Raw genomic sequence first — 20637 nt, 5'->3', positions numbered from 1 at the left:
TGAACACTTTGAGTCTGGGCTGCTCAACGGGTCTAATAATTCTCAGTCCCACCTGGCCAACGCAGAAAGGTCGCAGGGCCGCACGGGGCCCCGGGCACGCCTGGAGCGCGCTGCTTTGTTAGGGCGATGAATCCAGGTGACCGGCCGGCCCGGGCGTGGCGGCGGCGATTGCCCGCGCCGCCTCGAGGGGGCCCTGCGGCGGGCGCGGCCGCGAGCCAGGAGGACGGGCCCGCCCGCGCGCTGCTCGCGCTGCTCGGCGCCCTGCCTGCTGCGGCCATCGCCCCACGGGACCGCGCCGCCGCTCGCCCAGGTACTGGAGGGGGGCACGCGCCGCCAACCTCTTTGTCTCGGGCGGGCGGGCGCCGGCGTCTGCTCCTGGGGAGCGGGCAGGGGGCTCGGGGCGCGCAGGGGAACGGAGCTCCGGGCGCGCGGGGACCTGAGCTGGGGGCGAGAGTTCGGCCGGGGTCCGAGAACGGGGGAGCGGGGCTCAGGGACAGAGTCGGGTGAACGCGGCGGGGGGCGCGGGCGGGCTCGGCCGGGGTCCGGGACGTGGTCTGGGGACGGGGGCGCGGGGACGCGGCTGGGGCGCGCGGACGCAGCCGCGGAGCGGGCCGTGTGCGTCAGGGGCCCTCTGCGCCGGGGCGCCCTGGACGGCGGGCGCGGGCCGGAGCGGCACTGTCGCGGCGGCGCCCGGGTGGACTTCGCTCTCCAGGACGGGTCCCGAGACTCCGGGGCGGAGAGCCGAGTTGGAGCTGCAGTGGGAAGGCTCAGGACCCTTCTCCCGCTCTTTGCAAGCGGGCTTTCCGGTGCGTCTCTGTTTCCCTTTCCCTGTGTTAGGCGGGAAGTAGGGGGTCCCTTGGCGCTTCCTTCCTGACTTCTGAAGGAGCGGGAACCGGGCGGGGGCGTTGCGGGGCCGGAGCCACCTGCGGCACGTGCCTGCTGCCACGCCGGCGCTGTCGCTGACAGGCAGGAAGAGGGAGGGTCCGGGGCTCGGTGGGCGCCGCCTGGGTCTGATAAGTGAGATGGGGTCGTTTGCCTGAAGTGATTTGAAAATCTGTGTGGCGGGAAGGGGCTGAAGAGCTCCCGTTGAATTCTTGAGACAGCGCTGGCGGGTGCCCCCCATTCTCCAGTGTGGTTAAAAAAATAAAAGCCCATGGGGTGTGTGGCCTGCAGAGACCGCTGTTGAGGGAGGTCACTGCCCACTTAGAAGTCCCCCAGACCCTGAGGGTGTCCCTGTCCTTCACACACTTTGATCTTCTGGCAGAGTTTTCCCCCATTTTCACTCTTTTGTAATGTGAATGCGTGTTCATGGAGGACTCTTTAAATATTCTGAAAATTATCATTGCATCGATGTCGCAAAGCCCTTCAGAGCTAACCGTCTTGGCATTTTGGTATATACGTGGTCTGTGCATATTATTCTTTGTGAAGTGCTTTAGTTCTTTGCCTTTTGAAAGAGATTTGTGTGTCCTTGTGATTCCTCTTTAGGGCCTGGGAGGTTATATTTGCAAATCAATCAACAAGTATTAAGAAAGGCATTTCTGTGCGGAGGCCTGGAGGGGCCAGGGAGTCGCTGCAGCTGGAGGGTGGAGCGGGCAAGGCCATTCTGCGGAGAACGAGGGGACCTCTGTGCACAGGGAGCTGACTGTGGGATCTGGCAGGAGGCCAGGCTCCTGACCTCAAAGACAAAGTAACAGTAATCTTACTTAGTAACTTTACAAAGTAATGGTGACCCGGGAGACGAAGTAATAGCGAAGTAATAGCATGGTCGTAGCAAATGCTTGTGGAGTGTTTGCTTGTGCTAAATGCTTTGCATGCATTCGTTGCATTCACCCAAATAACAGCCCTTGGAAGGAGCTGGGACTCCTGCTCCATTTTACAGATGTGCAAACTGAGAGGCAAAGAAAGGCTAAGTATCTTGTCCAAGTTGTCGCCCAACGTGGTGGTGCAGCCCAGGATTCGGCCAGGACAGTGGGGTTCCAGGGCCCCGAAGTTGCTGTTGCTTGTCTGTCAAGTGGATGCATGTCCTGGCCGCAAATTCCTCGGCTGAGGTGCCAAAGTTAGCAGAAGCAGCAGCTGAGTTACTTCTTTACAAACCAAGGAAAAGATAGCAAAAGTAGTAGCCTCAGGGAACTGGTGTTCCTGGATGCAAACTGACTTGGCTTTTACAAAGTGTAGCTTTGGCACCTATGGGTTTTCAATGGAGCTATTTGCACACGTGACCCTGGGAGCTAAAGGTCACCAGGTCAAAGTATGTTCCTGGGCTGCAGGAGATATTCCTGATGGGATTAAAAATGGCCTGGGAATAAGGCCAAAAGGCAAGAAAAGAGAGGGGAAAGGCCAAGAGGGGACGATTTCTGACCCACCATGGGGCGACGGCAGCTTGTACACAAGGCCCATTTTACAGGTGCGTACATTTATTAAAGCGCAAAACAGCTGGGGACTAGATCAGACCCAGCCCTCTGGCTCTCCCTGCGTGCGCAGCTCCTCCTCTAGGGTCAGCCTGGCAAAAACTACCACCACGCTAGGAGAAAGCCTTTCGTACCCAAACCAAACCCTGCTCCACCCCTGACCCCTGACCCCAAACTCCTATGCGGGCGAGGTGCCAGCTGTTCCTGCTAGAGAAATAGCCCGCCTCCAGCAGGCAGAAAGTTACTGTTGTATCCCAGCCACCCAGTGCATCCACAGCTCCCTGAGTAGAGAGGCTTCCTTACAGTGGCTCTGCTTTCTCTTGGAGAGGCGCCTGTTTTGTGGCTGCGTTTGACGGGTCTTCTGGTACCAGGCAGTGGGTTGGGATGGGGTCCCGGAGGTACACAGACCCTGAACCCTAGGCTCTTTCCTGTGTGGCCTGGTAAGCACGGGAGTCATCAGTGACCTAGAGCCGGCCCTGTCCCCCTGGAGTCCTTTGCAGTTATCTCTGTTGATCCAGAATAAGGGGTCTGGCCAGTTGGTTAGTTCAATAGGCATTCTGTTAACTCAGAGTCGCTACATGTTCCTGGTTGTTAGCAAGAGTGTTCAAAATCATCACTGCTTTCATTATTGTCCGGGTTCTGGGCACTACTCTGGCTACTGAAAGAGTTACCTCTTTGAATCCTCTCTGTTAAGCAGGGGCAGGTGTGAGAGGGTGTCGTGTGGCCTGTCCACGTGGAGTGACATTTAAACCCCAGCTGTCCGACAGCGAGGGTGTATTTTTCCGTGCTGCCTCACTGATTTTAAAACACCTGGACATTAAAAATTGCCTCAGGCGGAATGCCGCCGAATGTGAGTGAACCGTCTCTTAGGGTTCAGAAGATGTTTTGAATCTTCCAGGCTGTTGAGTCCCTAGAAAAGGCAGATTTGCTGCTCTGTAGTTGTGGGTGAGCTCAGCGTGGGGACACTTATTTCCTTGATGTCTGTCCTTTCCCCAGAAAAGCAGAAAACTAGAATCTCCAGGTTTCTGGAGCTTCCTTTTGCACTTGAGTTTGGCGAACCGCACCCCTCCCCCTGCCACCCGCACGCATCATTTTGGTGTGGGTCGGCCGGGTGTCTGCCTGCCAGGGCCACGAGCCAGGCCCCCTTGCAGGGACATCTCTGTCTCTTGCTCTGTGTGCACTCGGGGTCCCCACTGCACGCCTGGCCCTGGTGCAGGCCGGCCGGCCGGATGTCTCCTACCTGCTGTCCCAGACCCCCACTGGGGACTGCCTCTGCTGGATAGGAGGGAGGAGGCCAGTGAAGGTGAGGATGACCGCCACCTGGGGCCACTGATAGGAGCCATCAGAATGCCCTACTGTGTCACTGAGGGGAGGATAGTCATCGTGATGATCCCTAGACATTTAAAAAGAGCTATGTTAATTTTTTTAAAAAGAAGGCAATGATCTGGTATTAATATGTTTGGTCCCAAATGGGCTAAATTAATGAAAAATTTATGTCTAAAGAGTCTGTGTCAGTGAGCAGGAAAATTCCCTCTGGTGGAGCATTTCCTGATTGTGCCATGGAGGTGCCCCCCAGAGCCACCAACTCTGGGAGAAGAGGTTTCCTCACGTTCCGTGCCCACCCCCCCACAATCCCCCTACGCCCGCCCGCCTGGGCTGGGAGCCCTTGGCAAGTATCTGCCCGGCTCCCAGCCTAGTAACCTTGCAAGATTAATGCCTTCTTCTGATGGAGTGGTTACCCATGCGCGATGGGGTGCTTGCTATCCGCGATCAGAGAGATCGTCACCCAACGTTGCAAGATAACATTTTTGTCTCTGTTTTCTGGAATGGACACTGAGACGCAGTGAACTTAAGTCATTTGCCTGTGTCATGGGGCTGCTTGGAACCCAGGTCTGTCTGGGGACAGAGCCTGTGCCTGGCCCTCATCCACAGAAGGTGAGTGCCTCCTTGGTCACAGGGGCCCGAGCCTGTGCGTGGAGGGGGTGGTGTGGTGCTGGGCGGGGTCCCAGAGTGGAACCCAGGTCCCTCCGCGATGCTGGGACTTCTTCCCAAGGCCAGGGGTCTCCATGGTCCCCTGCCCGCGTCACCCCTCCTCGAGGGCCTGGCGAAGGCTCCGAAAGCTCTCGAGTGCCCGCCGTCCGTAGCTGGCCGGGGTTCCAGCCGCAGCTGCTTCCTCGGACATGGAGCCTTCGCCCCTCTTCCTCCTTCCTCAGCTCTGACTATGGCACGTGGCCAGCTGCCTGCTTTCCCCTTCCTCTTCTCCCTGGGGGAGCTGATAGCGCTCAGGACGCCCTGTGCGGGCACGGCTCTGTTTCTAAGATTGAGGAGACATCTGAGGGAATCCTCATTCCAGCTTCCCGAGTGGCAGCCTGTTGGTGCCACTCCCAGCCAGTCTGCGCCCGTGTGCTGGGGGAGGTGGGAAGGGTGTCACCTCCTTTCGTCGTGTCTTAGGGGGTGGCAGCCACAGGGTATGACCTGGAACCTCTTGAGCGTAGGTTTCCCGAAGCTGGTGATGAACAACAAACCCCGAGGCTTTAAAGACACACGAATGAGTTAGGTGCCCCAGTGGAAGAAGGCCAAGGCTCTGGAGAAGGGGCAGAGGCAAAGGCAATGCGTGCAGTGAGGCCCGCTTGCCTCTTCTTTGCAGGGAGAGGCGGCTGTGCCCCGGAAACTCGGGAGCCGGTCGTTTCACACTGGAGGATTCAGGAATCCGCTCCTCTCATTACCCTGGACCACAGCTGCTCTGTGTTGCATCTCACTCATGGTGGAGCCTCCCAGGGCGCGGGGGAGCAGCCTACAGCTGGCCGTGCGAATCGCCCCGGGGCCAGGCTGGGCCATTAGCTGGGGCGTCTGCGTTCTGTACACATTCCTCCCGTTGGGCTGCGGGAACAAAAGGGCCCCATTGACTCGGTCCTGGCGTCCCCCTCCGCTCGCGATCCGTCACCTTTTTCAGAGGTTTCCTGAGCGCCCACCCCTCACCACTGGTGGTTTTGGATGCACATCAAAGGCAGCGTGCTGGGAGGAAAGAGCTGGGCTCTGGCGGCCACAGGTCTGGGGTAGAAGGTGCCCTTTGTCCCGTGAATGCCCTCTCCGTTCCCCACCTGCAGCCCGGGGACATCGCTGCCCTCTGCGTGACTCGTACCGGCGCTCCTGGTTGCTGTTTTGTCTGACTGCCGGCGTCCCGCGCGTGGCCCTGCACGTCCCTCCTGCTTGCCAGCTCCTGGGCCGCTACGTACTCTGGTTCTGCCAAATTTCCACCGCCCCAGGGGCTCCTGCTGAAACATCACTTCCCCATTCTCGGAGGCCCTATCTGGTCCCCCTGGGGACAAGCCTTTGTGATAACAGGAGGACGCGCGGTGGGGACTCAGGAGTTTGCCCATGAGCTTGGACAGGTGTGTTTCCAGTTTCTCTTCTCTGGAAAGACCAGAAGCGCCCAGTGGCTGGGGGTGGAGGAAGGGGAACACACCTCTGCTCGCGTCCACTGGGCTGGCGGCTGAGTGAGGCAGGCCCGGCTCTCAGCTGGCCAGGTACATGTTTTCTCTTGTCCTGCCCTAGGAGGGGAGGGGACGTTTGTCATCTGTGTTGCTCAGGGGGTGGGAGAGGATTCGCAGGGAACGGACGTGCCTTTGCTTCCTAAATCATTTTTTGATTCTTTTTCTACAAAGTAATTTTTGTGTAATACGTTTGCTGTAGACTTGGAAAAGAGGGAGAAATGTTAAGAATGCAGGAAAAATGTCCTAATATTACCACCCAGGGAGCGATGTTTTCACCCTCTTGTATGCTGTGTACATTCTGTGCTTTTCAAGTTTACCCACTTGAGATCAATGTATTATTTTAGCATCAAGGTGGCAATATAAGCATTTCCCCACTTGTAGCTAACTCTGCATACACACGAGTGTTGATGACAGTAGAGAACCCAGTAAGTACGTGATGACCATTTGTCCTCTGGTCACGGACGGCCTGCGTGCATCCTTGCACGGAGATCCTTGGGCAAGATCCTGGCCAGTCATGTTCTTGGAGGGACTCCTAAGGTGGTTCGAGGTCAAAGAACACAAACTACTTTTTTTTTTTTTTTTGCAGTACGCGGGCCTCTCACTGTCATGGCCTCTCCCGTTGCGGAGCACAGGCTCTGGACGCGCAGGCCCAGCGGCCACGGCCCACGGGCCCAGCCGCTCCGCGGCACGTGGGATCCTCCCGGACCGGGGTACGAACCCGTGTCCCCTGCATCGGCAGGCGGACTCTCAACCACTGCGCCACCGGGGAAGCCCCACAAACTATTTTTGATTGGTGTAAAATACCCATAACATAACTTAACCATTTTCAAGTGCACAGCTCCGTGGCATTAGTACTTTTGTATTGTGAGACCGTCACCACCATCCGTGAACAGAGCTCGTTTCATTTTGCACAACAAACTCCGTCCCCATTAAACACTTACTCCCCATCCCTCCTCCCCCAGCCCCTGTCACCTACCATTCTACTCTCTGTTTCTATGGATTTGACTACTCTAGGTACTTTATGGAAGTGGAATCATATATTTATTTTTGGGGGGGCACTGGCTTATTTCACTTAACATAATGTCCTCGAGTTTCATCCGTGTTGTAGGATGTGTCAGAATTTCCTTCCTTTTTAAGACTGAATGATATTCCATTGTACATAAAGACCACCTTTTGTTGATCCATTGGTCCTCCAATGGACACTTGGGTTGCTTTCACCTTTTGGCTATTTTGAATAATGCTGCTCTGAACATGGGTGTGCAGGTATATGTTTGGATCCCTGCTGTCACATCTTTGGGGTGTATACCTAGAAGTGGGCACAAGGTTTCTGAAGCCCCTTGAGATATATGGTTGGATTGCAGTCGAGAAACAGCGTGCTTGCAGAACCCTCTTCGTGCTCTCCCAGGGTGCCTGAACTCCCGGCCGGCTTGGCGCACGCTGGGAAAAACCAGGCCTGCAGGAAAAGGAAGAGGGAGACTTCTCACCGAGCTATTTTGACAGATTGTGTAAACTCAGTGATTAATGGAATGAGAAAGCAGGAAGAATGTCTTTCATTAAGAAAAAAAAAAAAGAGCCTTTGGGGTTGCTTGGTTTTATTTTCAATTAAAAGGGTCTGATTTTGTTTCTGGAGAATGGCTTTAATTTGGATAAATGGTTCAGTCTGGGACCCGCATGCCAGAACCTATGATGTATGAGTGCAATTATTCCGGGTTTCCTCAGGAACAGCACAGATCCGGGCCCTGCTCTGGCCTGGCCTTGGTGAAATGGCGATGACGGCGGCTGTGCCTTAGAGGGAGACCGCTCTTCTGAGCAGTACCTGGAGCCTGCGGGGCCCGAGGCCCAACCAGGTGGATGCTGGTTAATTTTTACCCTCCAAGAACGTGTTCACGGTCTCAAGTCAGGAATGCCAACCAGCAGGCCCTACCCCCGGCACTGGAACACGTTGGACCAGAATTACTGGCATCTTTTCCAGTGTGGGCATTTGCAGAATTGGTCAGGCTTGGGGGATTCAAAGCGGGGGGGACATCCTTACATTGTCCCCTATTTGTGGAGGCTCCCTGGCCCAGGCAGGGTTCAGGCCCTGGGCGCTGGGCTCTCTGCAGGGTGGTCCGGTGGGGCTTCTCTGGAAGGAGATGCTGGACTGAAGGATGTGATGGAGTCAATCCTGGGCTCTCTGGGAAGGATCCATCGGGTGGAGGGCCAGTGAGGGCAGAGGCCTCAGGCAGGAGCTGCCTGGTGCATTCCCGGAGCAGGGAAGGGATTGAGGAAGGGGAAGGAAGTAAGAAGACACCAGCATTCCGCTCCTGATACTAGGAACACCATGTCAAAGCCTTAGCCTTCCACGCTAATGGGGGTGGCAGGTCCGCCATGAGTCCTGGCCAGCCTGGGGCCTGTGGGAGCTTGGGTGAGGGCGGGGAGTCTACACAGGAATGTGTGCGAGTGCAGCCCACGGAGGAAGGACGGTTTGCTGAACCAGGTGGTTGGAGAATCGTGGAGCCTGGAGATATTGTAACCCCGAAGATCCTGTGGCCCAGAATGAGAAGCATGCCCATTGTGGCAGGCTGGGGTTCTGGGACGCGTGGGCCTCGGCCTGCAGGAGAAAGGAGTGTGTGCACCCAGCTTTCGGGGGAGTGAGGGACTGAGCCCGCCAGGCCGCAGGCCGCCTGCCTGCGAGAGCTCGTATGTGCTGTTCTGCTCGTGGAGAGGCCGGGCAGCTGTGCACGGGCCCCTGAGGAAGGGCAGTTCTCAGCATAACAATAGGAACATCTTGGGCTGAGGGCTGGCCAGGCTGATGAAGACTTTGGGTGACATGGGTGACTGGCAACAAGAGGGTTGATGTCTCTTGCTCTTCACTCCCCCCCAGCGCCATTTAAATGGAAAAAATCCAAAATATAGGTCATCTGTAAGAGCCTAAGGCACTTGTACAGAATTTGTTTCTTGCTAGAGGCACTATCGCGACTTAAATGATGTCTGCACATTTATAAAAGGTCCCCCATTCTCACGCTTACAAATACACGATTGTCTTCCTCTTCCCGGTTTGGTTTTTGTAACAGTTCAGCGTTAGAAGTGTGGTGTGTGTGTATTTGTATGCTGGTGGTTTTCCCAAACCTATATCCTATGCTAAGCATTTCCCGTGTATCTGCCTCGACTTGACAGTTGTCACAGCGATGACTCTTACAGCCCTTCAGCGTGATGACCGTACCTGCATGAGCTCCCAACCGCTGGGCTGGCTACTTGCGGGTAAATGATTCTCCTTAGAGCTGCTTCTTTCAGAAGGTGAAAGAAGAAGGCGCTCGGCTCTGGCTTGCTGGGGACCTGCTGGCCTCTGGTTTTGTGTGTAGCCCACGGGGAGGTCTGTGCAGCCTCAGGCCTGGCCCGGACACAGTCCCTCCCTCTGCCTAGGCTGCTTGTCCTGCCCCAAGGGGCCAAGTTTTCCTTCCAGCTTGCGGGGCCTGCGCGCCACAGTGGGCGGAGGTGAGCGTGGCTCTTGCTTGGTTAGGTCCTCACAAAGGCACCGGGGTCAGGGCCCAGCACCGCACCCTGTGGCCTGCTGTGTGCTGATGGAATTACGTGCACTGGAGCAGCAGTGCTTCTGACCTCAGCTCCGGGAGCCTTTGTGACCAAGAATCTTGGCCAGTGTCCAGCTAGGACCTGTCGGGGCTGAACTCAGCTCTGCAACCAATAATGTTCTAGTGGGGTCCAGACAGTCTCAGCTTTCAGGTTTCACTGCCAAGATGAGTTGGATTAACGGGCTGGAGCTGACGAAGACTTTTGGCCAACGGTGATCTTTCTTGTGTGCTCTCCCGTGACCCCTGGTTTACTGCCTTCCTTCCATTTGGCCTCACTGGTTGTTTCTGATGTACTCTGTCTGTTGTCAGACCCGTGCGCTTTCAGGACCTCAGCTCCTCTGTGTACCCTGGTGCTGCTGGAAATGGCATGGTCCTGCTTGTTTGCTCTGGGGCCGTGGTACAAAGGGAGTATGCTCTGCAGTAACCACTGTGGCCTGGGTCCTGCCTCTGCATGTGACCCTGGGACAGCCGTCTTGCGCTTGAAGTGTTGCTGAACACGGAGGGTTGGTATCAAGGACCCCCCCGGGTTGCTGGGGTAAATGTGATGTCGTGTACACACTGGGTGTCGTAGTCTTTAGTCATTAAGCCTTTCGAGGAGCTGAATCCAGGAGAAGCCTTCCACCCACTCCCCACCCCGTGCTAGCCCGCCTCCCGGAGATAGGCCCTGGGAAGGAGGTGAGGGCGTGGGACCCCCGAGCTCTTCTCAGCCAGGCCCATGTCCTCTGGGTGGAACCCTGGCAGTCACAGGCCCACACTGCCCTTCCTGACGCCCAGTTAGCACATCCTTGGTCTTCTCACGTACTCTGGGATTGGGCTGTGTACATTTTGTTTGTATCTCTCCTCACTAAAATCTGAGTTCTTCCAAGGACAAGATCCAGGGCGTCCTATATCTTCGTGTGATAAGGGTTTTGGAAGGAGCCCAGGGACAGCTCCGTGACCTTGGGCAAGGCCTTTGCCACTGGAGCCTCCCTACTCTAAGGCTTCAGCATGGGAGGGGACAGTTCCACATCTAAGTGGAAACATTTGAGAAGCCGGCTCTTTACTAGAAGAGAAGGAGGTGCTTGCATATTTTCCCAGGGTTTCATTAATTTTTTTCAGGGCCGCCATTTTCTACTTCCTGGGAGTTTTGCTTTGCAATGTACTCCATGAACTTTCAGAGGAGGGCAGTTGACACTTATCTTACAGACCTGAGAATCTAGCCCACTGTAATTTTCTTGGAAAACAGCCATGTTTCAAGTTGTCGTATTATAGAAAGTTGATGGTAAATGTCTGCTAGGAATTCATGAGGGCTCCCTGACAAGAGCTGGGATACAAAAACGTTACTTTACTATCTTGGTAGCACAAAAGAATATTCATGTCGGACAGAGTGTGTTGTGGGATTCCTTGAAATCCACAGTGTAAAATGGCAAGAATCATTTCCTTTGTCTTTCCCTCAGAATGGATTCCAGTCTCCATACAGATCCACTAGCAATGTATAATCTCTTGTCCGATATTTAAATGAGAGTTTTGTTCTTATGAAAATGGTGGGCATCCACCAGACTCCTGCTGAGAAAAGCGTCACCTCTCCCGCTTATCTGCTTTCTGTCCAGGCTGCCCAGATCATGTTCACAAATTATTTCTGTGGGACTGAATGCGTTTTAAAACATGGCTACATTTTATTTATTTATTTTTCAATTATTTATTTTTAATTTTTTTGGCTGCGTTGGGTCTTCGTTGCCGCACGCGGGCTTTCTCTAGCTGCGGCGAGCGGGGGCTACTCTTCGTTGCGGTGCGCGGGCTTCTCAATGCAGTGGCTTCTCTTGTTGCTGAGCACGGGCTCTAGGCACGAGGGCTTCAGTAGTTGTGGCACGCAGGTTCGGTAGTTGTGGCACACGGGCTTAGTTGCTCCGTGGCATGCGGGATCTTCCCGGACCAGGGCTCAAACCCGTGTCCCCTGTATTGGCAGGCGGATTCTTAACCACTGCACCACTGGGGAAGTCCTAAAAAATGGCTAAATTTTAGAGAGAAGTTTGGATGTGCTGTATGATACCCTTGGTGCCTGGAGGCCCACAACTCACGTTCAGATGAGGACGGGAGCGCTGATAGCAAGAGTGTGGCTTTGTTTGCCCGCCACAAGCTGGATCTCTTCATCCGCTGATCCATCTGTCCTGCCCCAAATGGCCGGCAGGCGCTTCAGTGCCTTAGCCCTGGCTAAACGCATGGCCCAGTGGTACATGACCCCCCATCACTTGCGTCCGTCTCCATGATGCTGTTCCGTTCCCAGCCTGATGAATGAGATGTGGTGTGTTGGCAGTTCATAGACCTCAGGCTGGTTGCTGGGAATAAAAGGTACACACCTGAGGGTGGCAGAGGCGGGCTGACTGACATTAATTATTGACTGTGTGTGAGGTTCTGTCAGAGTGACTCCTTGGTTCCTTCCTTTGTTGGTTCACTCACTCCCTCACTCTTGGGCAGCTAACATTTATTGAGTGCTGGCTGTGTCCCAGATATGGTTAACCCTCACAAACACTGAAGAAAGGAACATTCAGCAGGGCTTGCTGTGGCTTGACTGCTATCTAAGCTTGGATGTGGCAGCATGGAGGTGGGGGGTCCTGAGGACCACGGGGCTGGTGGGCGTCTTGAGGACCTCGGGGTCAGAGCTGGGGGATCCGTCCATTCATAGCTCCCTTCGTATCCATCTCTAGTTACTTCTGATCATCCAGTTCTGAATTCTCACTGTCATTTTGAGATTGAGGCTACATCTGCTAGAGGCTCTCTCTCTTGGGGCCAAGGGGCCCTTTGGCTCCTGTGTGTGAGGCTTCTTTGCCATCGTTCGGGACCCTGAGAACTTAGCATTGGCTGGATCTTTGCTTTAGCATGAAAGGAAAAGGAGACTACAGAAGTACAGACAGACCCAGTGGATGGTTATTGAACTGAAAAGACTGTTCTTTACCCAGCTTCATTTTTTGAAAATGGTCACATTTTCTGGAGAATAGTATAATGAACACTTGTATACCCTTCACCTAGATTTGCTGGGTTTTTTTTTTTGCCATTTTGTCACATTGGCTTTATCTGAAAAGTTGTACCCATCATGAACTGTACCCACAAATGCTTTAGCCTGTGTTTCTTGAGAGCAAGAACGCTTTCCCACATCCCTCAACCTCAAGACCATGATCCCTCTAAGCAATTTAATTTTGATTTGTGGACACCAGCTAATGTCCGGTCCCTAAAGTGCTTTCCTGCTGTCCTTAATCTGCTCTGACTTGTGGTTTACATGTCACAGTGGGTGACTTCATTTCTCTGTGCCCTGAAAGTGGGAGCAGGCTGCCTGCTTTCTTTATTTAATATTATTATTATTTTTCATGACTTTTCTTTTTCCTGAAGACATTTTTTTAAATTAAATTTTTTATTTTGAGGTAGTTTTCGGGCAGTTGTAAGAAATAATACAGAGAGATCCTGTGTAACTTGACCCAGTTTCCTCCTATGAAAACATCTTGAAAAGCTGTAGGACCGTCTCACAACCAGGATGTCGGCATCGATAGAATCAAGGTACAGAACATTCCATCCCCACAAAGATCCCTCACGTGCCCTTTATAGCCACCTCCGCTTCCCACCCATCTGCACCCAAACTTCACCCCAGCAGTCACTAATCTTCGGGTCGGTAATTTTGTCATTTAAAGAACGTTCCATAAATGGAATCATACAGTATGTAGATTTTTGGAATTGGCTTCTTTTAGTCAGCATAATCCTCTGGAGATCCATCCAGGTTGTTGCTGCTTTAATAGTTCATTCCATTTCATTGCTGAGTACTGCTCTGTGGTGTGGATGGACCACTGTTTGTTCACTGGTTGAAGGTCATCTTTACTAATATGTGTCTCCAATCCATGAACATGGTATGTCTCTCCAGTTGTTTAGATCTTTGATTTCATTCACTAGCATTGTGTAGATTTCAACGTATGAGTTTTGTTAGATTTACACCTAAGTATTTACTTTTCTTTGAGTGATTGTAAATGGTACTGTATTTTTCATTCTGGTCTCCATGTGTTCACTGCTAGTACATGGAAATACAGTTGCCTTTTGTATGTTTATGTTGTATCCTGTGTTCTTGGTAAACTCACTTATTAGTTCTACGAGTTTTATTTTGTAGATTTCCTGGGATTGTCTATGTTGACAATCATATCTGAAAATAGGGACAGTTTTATTTCTTCCCTTGCATTGACCTTTTGAAGAGCCAAGGGCAATGTCCTTGTAGGATATCCCACAGTCTGGATTTGTCTGAGTCTTTTCTTATCATCACATTCAGGATCACGTAGGTGTGAGGTGAGGTACTCTGCTCACTTCATGTCAAGAGGTGCAGTGTCTGTTGTCCCACTCTTGGTCCACCAAGCTTAGTTACCTGGTGAAGCCTCCGAGAGGTCCTTGGTGTCAGGTACCTCTTCCCCTTTGTTCCTTTGAGACTCTGAGCATCCTGCTTCCTAACCACCTTTCACTCAGTGGTTCAACATCCAAGGGTGGTCCTTGCCTGAATCGGTAATTATATTGTGATCATGAAATGTTGGACTTTAACCATTTAAGTACTTTGGAAACATTATCTCACAAGTAATCAGACTGTTAATTACCAATCCTCTTACCTGGGTAGAGTAAGAGGATTTTATTTATTGTGTTTATTCTTTAAGTGGCCTGTAAATCTGGCAAAAGAAAAATGCTCTTTAGTTTGTCTTCCTCACACTGTAACTTTGTAACAGTGCTCTCAAGTGCTCTCCAGTGCACCCAACGTAACCTTCCTTGGGAACGAGACTGTAGCTGTCATCACAGCCACGTAGCAGATACCTACCCAGGGCTCACTTGCCGAGCTCAGCCCACTGTTTGGGTGGCTTTGCTGAGAGTCTGTGTTTGCTGACATTTGTCTAAGTCAGGGCTTCTTAAAGTGAGGTCTCGGGACCAACATGGGCATCCCTTGGGGGCTGTTAGAAATGCCAGCTCTGGGCTCCACCACAGACCTCTGTCACACACTCTGGGCTGGGAATGACAGTTACAGGGCGTTCAGATGCCCACTCAAGTCTGAGAGCCATTAGTTAAGTTTATCCATTCCATTCTCCAGTGTGGAACACTAGCTGTGGAACTCCAGTGACATTGTTCAGTCAGATATCTTTAAAATTCAGTTTGGCTTTGCCATAATCCACACATATTTTTGTGTCAGACTGTGGCTGGTAGCTGTTCCAAAGCCTCCCAGGGATCTGTGCCGGGAAGGAGCTGCATTTACTTAGGAGAGCTCCATCCTTTAGCCACCTGAACCCCCAATTCCTGTTCCTGCCCAAGGCTAGAACACCCAGCAGAGTGTGGGATTGGAGAGTGAGGTTCGCATTAACAAGTATAAATTTGGGCGTGTTTTCAGCATTCGTTCATATTTAACTTTGTCCCCGACTAACTGGCTTCCTGCCTTAATGAGTGATACTCTGTGTTTCTGGAGGCCTTTGTTGCCAGCTGTACTGGTTGAGGATAGCTTATTCTTCATCAAACACATGTAGACTGAACTTCTTTTGTGTGTAAGGCAGTGTGCTCTTCATACAAAGTGGGACTGGAGTTGCTTCGAGCTCAGGAGCCTAGCCCTGTGCACACAGGAAACTTGATGTAGGAAGGGGGCGTGTCCATAAGAGCAGGGGAAGGTGCTGTGGGAACTGAGAGGTGACTAAGAGTGAGGCAGCAGAGAGCCTAGTGTGTAAAGCAGGTGTATCCATCAGGGTTCTCCAGAGAAACAGAACTAACACGAGCTATATATAGAGAGATAGATATCTGTAAGTAGATATCTATATAGATCTATCTATCTATCTATCTGGATAAATATATGAATTTGTGGGGGGCTGGTGTGTTTGAAGTTTGCAGGGCAGGCTGGAGATTCCCACAGGTCTTGATGTTACAATTTTGAGTTGAAAACAATCTGGGGCAGAATTCCTCCCTCTGTCTCCTCCCTCTAGTCTTTTCCCTTAAGGCTTTCAACTGATTGGGTGAGGCCCACCCAATTATGGAGGAAAAATCTGCTTTACTTGACGTCTACTGATTTCAGTGTGAATCGTATCTGAAAAACACCTTGACAGCTACATCTAGACAGACATTGGGTGCCATAACCTAGCTATGAGGACACATAAAATTCAGCACTACAGAGGGGAATCTGGACTACATATAGTCAGATTCAAATAGCAGAATTGCTGTGTGTTATCTTGGATACCCTGGACAGTTTACTTTTCTCTGAGCCTCTGAGGTTAAGGGCTCTTTAGGTCGTCCAGTGGCTGTTTACTGATTTATATAAGTAGAATAACCAGAGGTAATGTGGACATCAGGCTTGGTTTGATCAAGCAGCTCAACCATGTCACTGCCCATAAACTCTTCTCTGCCTTGTTTAGTTGTCACTTTCTTTTCCTAGTGGGCCTCCTGTGACTACAAGATGGTAGCCAATTGCCCGTTGCCTACTTCCAGAGAGAGTGTGTCTCTTCTGTGGCCATTCAACAGATGTCCTTTGGCCACAGAAGCCTTGCACTGACTGGTTAAGCCTAAGTTGTAGGTTTTTCCTGGAGTCAGTGACTGTGGTGGAAGAGGGGAAGATTTATGTGGGCTGGGAAATGTGAGACAGAAAAGCCACCAACTGTGTCCCCTTGCTCAGTGGCCTCAGCCCAGGGCTGTCATGAGATAATGCACTGTCTTGTTCAGCACATGTAAGTGCTGAACGAAGTGGGCTGTGATTATAGTATCCCCTCCCTGGAGAAGCAGGAAAGGCCTTCCTGAAGTTGGCTTAGAATAGAACTAGGTGGGGAGGCAGGGATTCCCCAGAAAAGGGTCCTTATTGAAGGGGACTTGCAGGCAGGAGGGGCAGAGTTCTCTGCTGCCCATGAGCCCTGCTCGGTGGCTTACCAGCCCATGATCTTCAGTTCCCTGCATGTCAGCGTGTTTCTCCTGGAAGACAGGTGATAAGGCCTCTGTAAAGGGTGTGTCTTGGCATGATGGCCAAATGAGAAGTGAGTGAAAGTGTATTTTCTTCCCTTCGCTTCTGGAATGGCTCTCAGCTTAGGAGCCATTTTTATATATTTTGTCTCACTTGGTGAAGTTGACACAACTATTGATTTTAGAACCGTTGTCATTGGCTTAGGGTTCGAGAGTCCTTGAAGGGTGAGTCCCAGGCAGCGGGTTCCAAGTTTCCCGGCCCCGATGCTGCTTCCTGCTTTGATGTGCTTGGCCCGAGCTCTGTTGTCCGTGGTAGCGCTGTGCACCGGGCAGAGAGCCTGGCCCTGGTGGTGCCCAGTGAGTACTGGCTTGGCTGCCAGGTGGGGGAAGGAGCAGGGCTGGCCATCACGGTGCCCAGAGCGGCAGTCTCTGGCACACGTCTGGGCTCCCCCCACCCCTGCTGGTGGCTTGGCATGTAACTGGCCACTGACGAGTTGTCTCCAGGCCCTGATAGAGTTGGCCAGACCTGACACCTACTTCCCTGTGCAAAGTATTGATAAAGTGACAGGCCTTGAACTCCTCAACACTGTTCTTACCTTCAGGCAGATTGCCTAAGAGACTGATGACCTGCTCTGTAGGCAGTTAAGAATCCTACTGGAAAGGCACACCATCACCGTGGGTGTCCACACAGCGGATTGGAGAGCTTCACCCAATGACCCACTTCAGCAGCAGGCACGTCACCAGGATGAAGGAGGTGGCTGTTCAAGGATCTGTCCCGTCCACCATTGACCAAATAATTCTAATTCCATTTCCTGAAGTCTTTTAAAATGATTGTAAATGGTGCCAGAGATATTCTTTGCAGAATCCCACTGAGGAAAAGTGGGCCGACTTACATTTCCAAAGTGATCACCCTGCCCTGTGAGTTGTCGCCTTGGAGATAAGGCTGTACAGGGGGTGTTTGCCCTCACTGCTAAAAGGGAGAAATATTCTCCTATCAAACTGCATTGCATTTGGGCCCCAGTTCCCTGTTGGCCTTGAGCTGTCAATAGGCTTGACCTATGCAGGCCACTCACAGTTTGGCATGGGTGATTGTGCCAGTTGCCCACTGTGACACAGGCCACCCCAAACTTAGTGGCTTAAAGCGACAAGATTTATTTCTCGTGGCCTGGGGGGATGGCTGCTGGCGGGCAGGCTGGGATGGGGGATGGAGCTGGGCTCAGAAGGGGGTCTGGCTACCGGCCTGTCCATCCTTAGGGCCATGGGTCCTGGGTGCTCCTCAGTAGAGAGGTTTTGGGTTGAAGGGGTCAAAGGCAGAAGCTGTGGGCCAGCCCTACCTGCGTGCCAGTACTTCTAGCAGTTCCTGTGGGCCACACACATCAAGGTCCACGTGGATTCAAGACCCCTGTTGGGTGGGAAGTACGGACCGGTGTTTCTTTCTGAAACGTTGCTAGGCGCCCCCTTTAGTGATGGAGCACATTCCATTTTACCGTTTGGCCTCTTGCTGATACCAGCGGCACACGCACCTCGGGAATCACCCAGCTCCTTCTGATTCGGGGCCTTGGGTCGGGGTGTGTGCTGGGGCCATGGGACCACGTCACCCAGTCTTCCTGCTGGAAAGAACAGGCCCTCACCTCGTCCTCTCCCCCCTTCTCCCGTGTCTGCACTGGGCTCTTCCTTACTGCACCTTCATCCTCCTAAGGCCAGTAGGGATGGGCTGAGCTGTTGGCTAGCATCCTGGGACAGGGTTTGCTTCTCAGAAGACCAGGGGTGAGGTTACGTGCTCAGCACCACTTCCAAGATGGGGGTCCCCGGGGGCACGTGGCCGAGAGACGAGTCCAGAAGCTGACTCTGGGTCCCCGCGGCCTGTGGACCACTTGTTCCGTGGATGCGCTGACTGTACCTGTCAGCTGACGCTCCTCTGAGCAGGTGCCCGGCTGTGAGGACAGGTGTGGAGCCTGCAAGATGCTCAGGGCCTAGGTCATGGCCACCTTCACCCAGAAGTAAGTGTGTGTGGCCTGAGGACGTGGGAGAGCTGCTGTGTGACCGGGGCAGTTGATTTACGTCTGGGAAGTGTCTGTATCATTTGTAAGCTGGGAGAGTAGCCTGTGAAGATGATTTTCGTTCACGGTGATCTAGAAACAGAGAGAATAAATCTGGAACTGGTATGGCTCAGGGGAGGGCTGGTCCTCTGCTCTGGTGTCTGCAGTCTTGCTGGTGTTTGTGTGGGAGTATGGTACTCTCATGCTGCTGTCCTGGGTGGGAACCTGTGGGGCAGCCCCCAGAGCCCGGGTTGCCCAGACACATGCCTTTTAACACAGACATAAATGTGCTTGTTATGTTCATCCTTGAAACCTCCAAATCCATGTTCTAAACCCACAGAATTTTAACTTTATTTACATGACTTAATGCCTTGCCAAATTTCCGAAATGATTTGAAAAGCATGCAGAAGTGTATATATATATATATATATATATCTCAGGATTAAATATTCAGAAAGCAATACAGAGAGAAAGAGAGAAAAAACAGATCTGAGAAGCCTGTGAGGCCTGTGGAAGGTCAGCATCCAGTGGGTATACCAAATATCCTGGTTACCACAATGATTTAGCTGTGAGCTTCCTGGCAGCCAGTTCGATAAGGGAAACAGTTGTTTTCAATTGTTTCATTGTGTCTATAGGACAAAAATAATGAATTCAAGAAAAACAGACAACAGAGTCAGAAACAAGTTATTCCAAAGAGCAGAGATGTTTCTGAGACCGAATCTTTTTTTTTTTTTTTTTGCGGTACGCGGGCCTCTCATTGCTGCGGCCTCTCCCACTGCAGAGCACAGGCTCCGGACGCGCAGGCTCAGCGGCCGTGGCTCATGGGCCTAGCTGCTCCGCGGCATGTGGGATCTTCCCAGACTGGGGTACGAACCTGTGTCCCCTGCATCGGCAGGCGGACTCTCAACCACTGCGCCACCAGGGAAGCCCTGAGACCGAATCTTGAGGGAATGCCTCTGTAGGGTCCCTGCAGTGTTGTCAGTCACCTCCTACAACCAACATGGTAGAGAAGTAGAATACAAGTCTCTTTAACAACCTCAGTGGTGGCCAAGGGCATTGTGACGAAATGCAGGTCTGCAAGAGGAACATTCCAAGGAATATGAGCATGCTGCTCCGGGTGTACAACTTAGATACAAAGATAAAACGCTAGAATATTGCCCTTGAGCTACAGGAGAATGAACTCTAGGGTTCTGTAGGGCCAAAAAGACATTCATATCTATTCCGGTCCCCTCTGTGCCTGACAAGCTGTGTTTGCCCCCGCTGGCTTCCCCTGGATGCACCGTGGGGGACCCATGCTTCCAATGACTGGATAGAAACTGCCTCAACACTGCTAATTTAGCAGATCCTCGCAGAGAGCATTTGTGCTGCCTCCTTTGCGTTTTGCTTCATCTTCCTCTGAAAATGAGTGAACAGTTTCTGCTGAGGATGTGCTCTCAGGAGCCCAGAGCTGCCCGTCCGGTATGTTGATGACGACCATGTGTGTGAAGTGTGGCCGGTGTGACCGGGGAAGGGAATTCCAAATTCCTCGTTAATTTTAAGTCATTTACATTTAAAAAGCTGTAGCAGGGTACTGATATTTTCCCACTGAACACAACTTTATTGTTTTGCTAGGCCTACATTTCACTTTAACTTGAAAATTTAGTGTCCAAACTGAGATGTGCTGATAGCGTGATAGGCACACAAGATTTTGAAGACGGTACAAAAAAAAAAAGGTAATATGTCTCCTGAATAATTTTCATGTCGATTGCATGGTGAAATAATAACCGTTTGGATATATTGGGTTAAATAAAATATATCGCTAAAATTGCTATCACTTGTTTCTTTTCAAAACGTGGCCACGAGAAATTGGAAAACGACTATGTGGCTTGTATGATACCTCCATCGGGCAGCGTGGGTCCAGGGATGTCCAGATGTCCTGGCTTTGGCGCCCTCTTGACCCTGGGGCAGAGAGGGTGCTGCCATGTGGATCCGGGGGCTCCGTCTGTGCGTTGGACTCGGGGTGCACCCCCTCTCCAGCTAGCGAGTTAGAAGAGGGCCAGGGGGTAGAGGCCAAGTCAGTAGCTGTCCTCTCAGGGACAAGGAAGTGTTCCCAAGGCACCCTTGGACTTAGGGGCCTGGACTCTGGGGGCTGGTGAACATTTGTTGTAGTTATTGAGTCACTGTGGGTATTATTTAAATTTCTAAGATCCTTACTGTTGCTCCCTTGCCGGGG

At 52.2% G+C, this 20637-nt stretch overlaps 1 protein-coding gene across 2 annotated transcripts in view; it reads left to right on the top strand.

Moving 5' to 3' along the window:
• The first annotated feature begins 211 nt into the window (after positions 1-211).
• The window catches only part of TNS3 (tensin 3), a 226005-nt gene continuing 205579 nt past the window's right edge, over positions 212-20637 (top strand). For both annotated transcript variants that reach the window (XM_089917889.1, XM_022593157.2), the window contains exon 1: positions 212-310. The gene's annotated coding sequence lies outside the window, so the exon portion shown is untranslated. The remainder of the gene's footprint in view (positions 311-20637) is intronic.

The sequence above is a fragment of the Delphinapterus leucas genome, chromosome 9 (assembly GCF_059928025.1).
Source record: "Delphinapterus leucas isolate spDelLeu-1000000601 "Yukka" chromosome 9, BTC_Dleu_Yukka2, whole genome shotgun sequence".
Classification (NCBI taxonomy): Eukaryota; Metazoa; Chordata; class Mammalia; order Artiodactyla; family Monodontidae; genus Delphinapterus; species Delphinapterus leucas.
The sequence above is the reverse complement of the archived record's forward strand: the minus strand, read 5'-3'. Positions and strand labels throughout refer to the sequence as shown.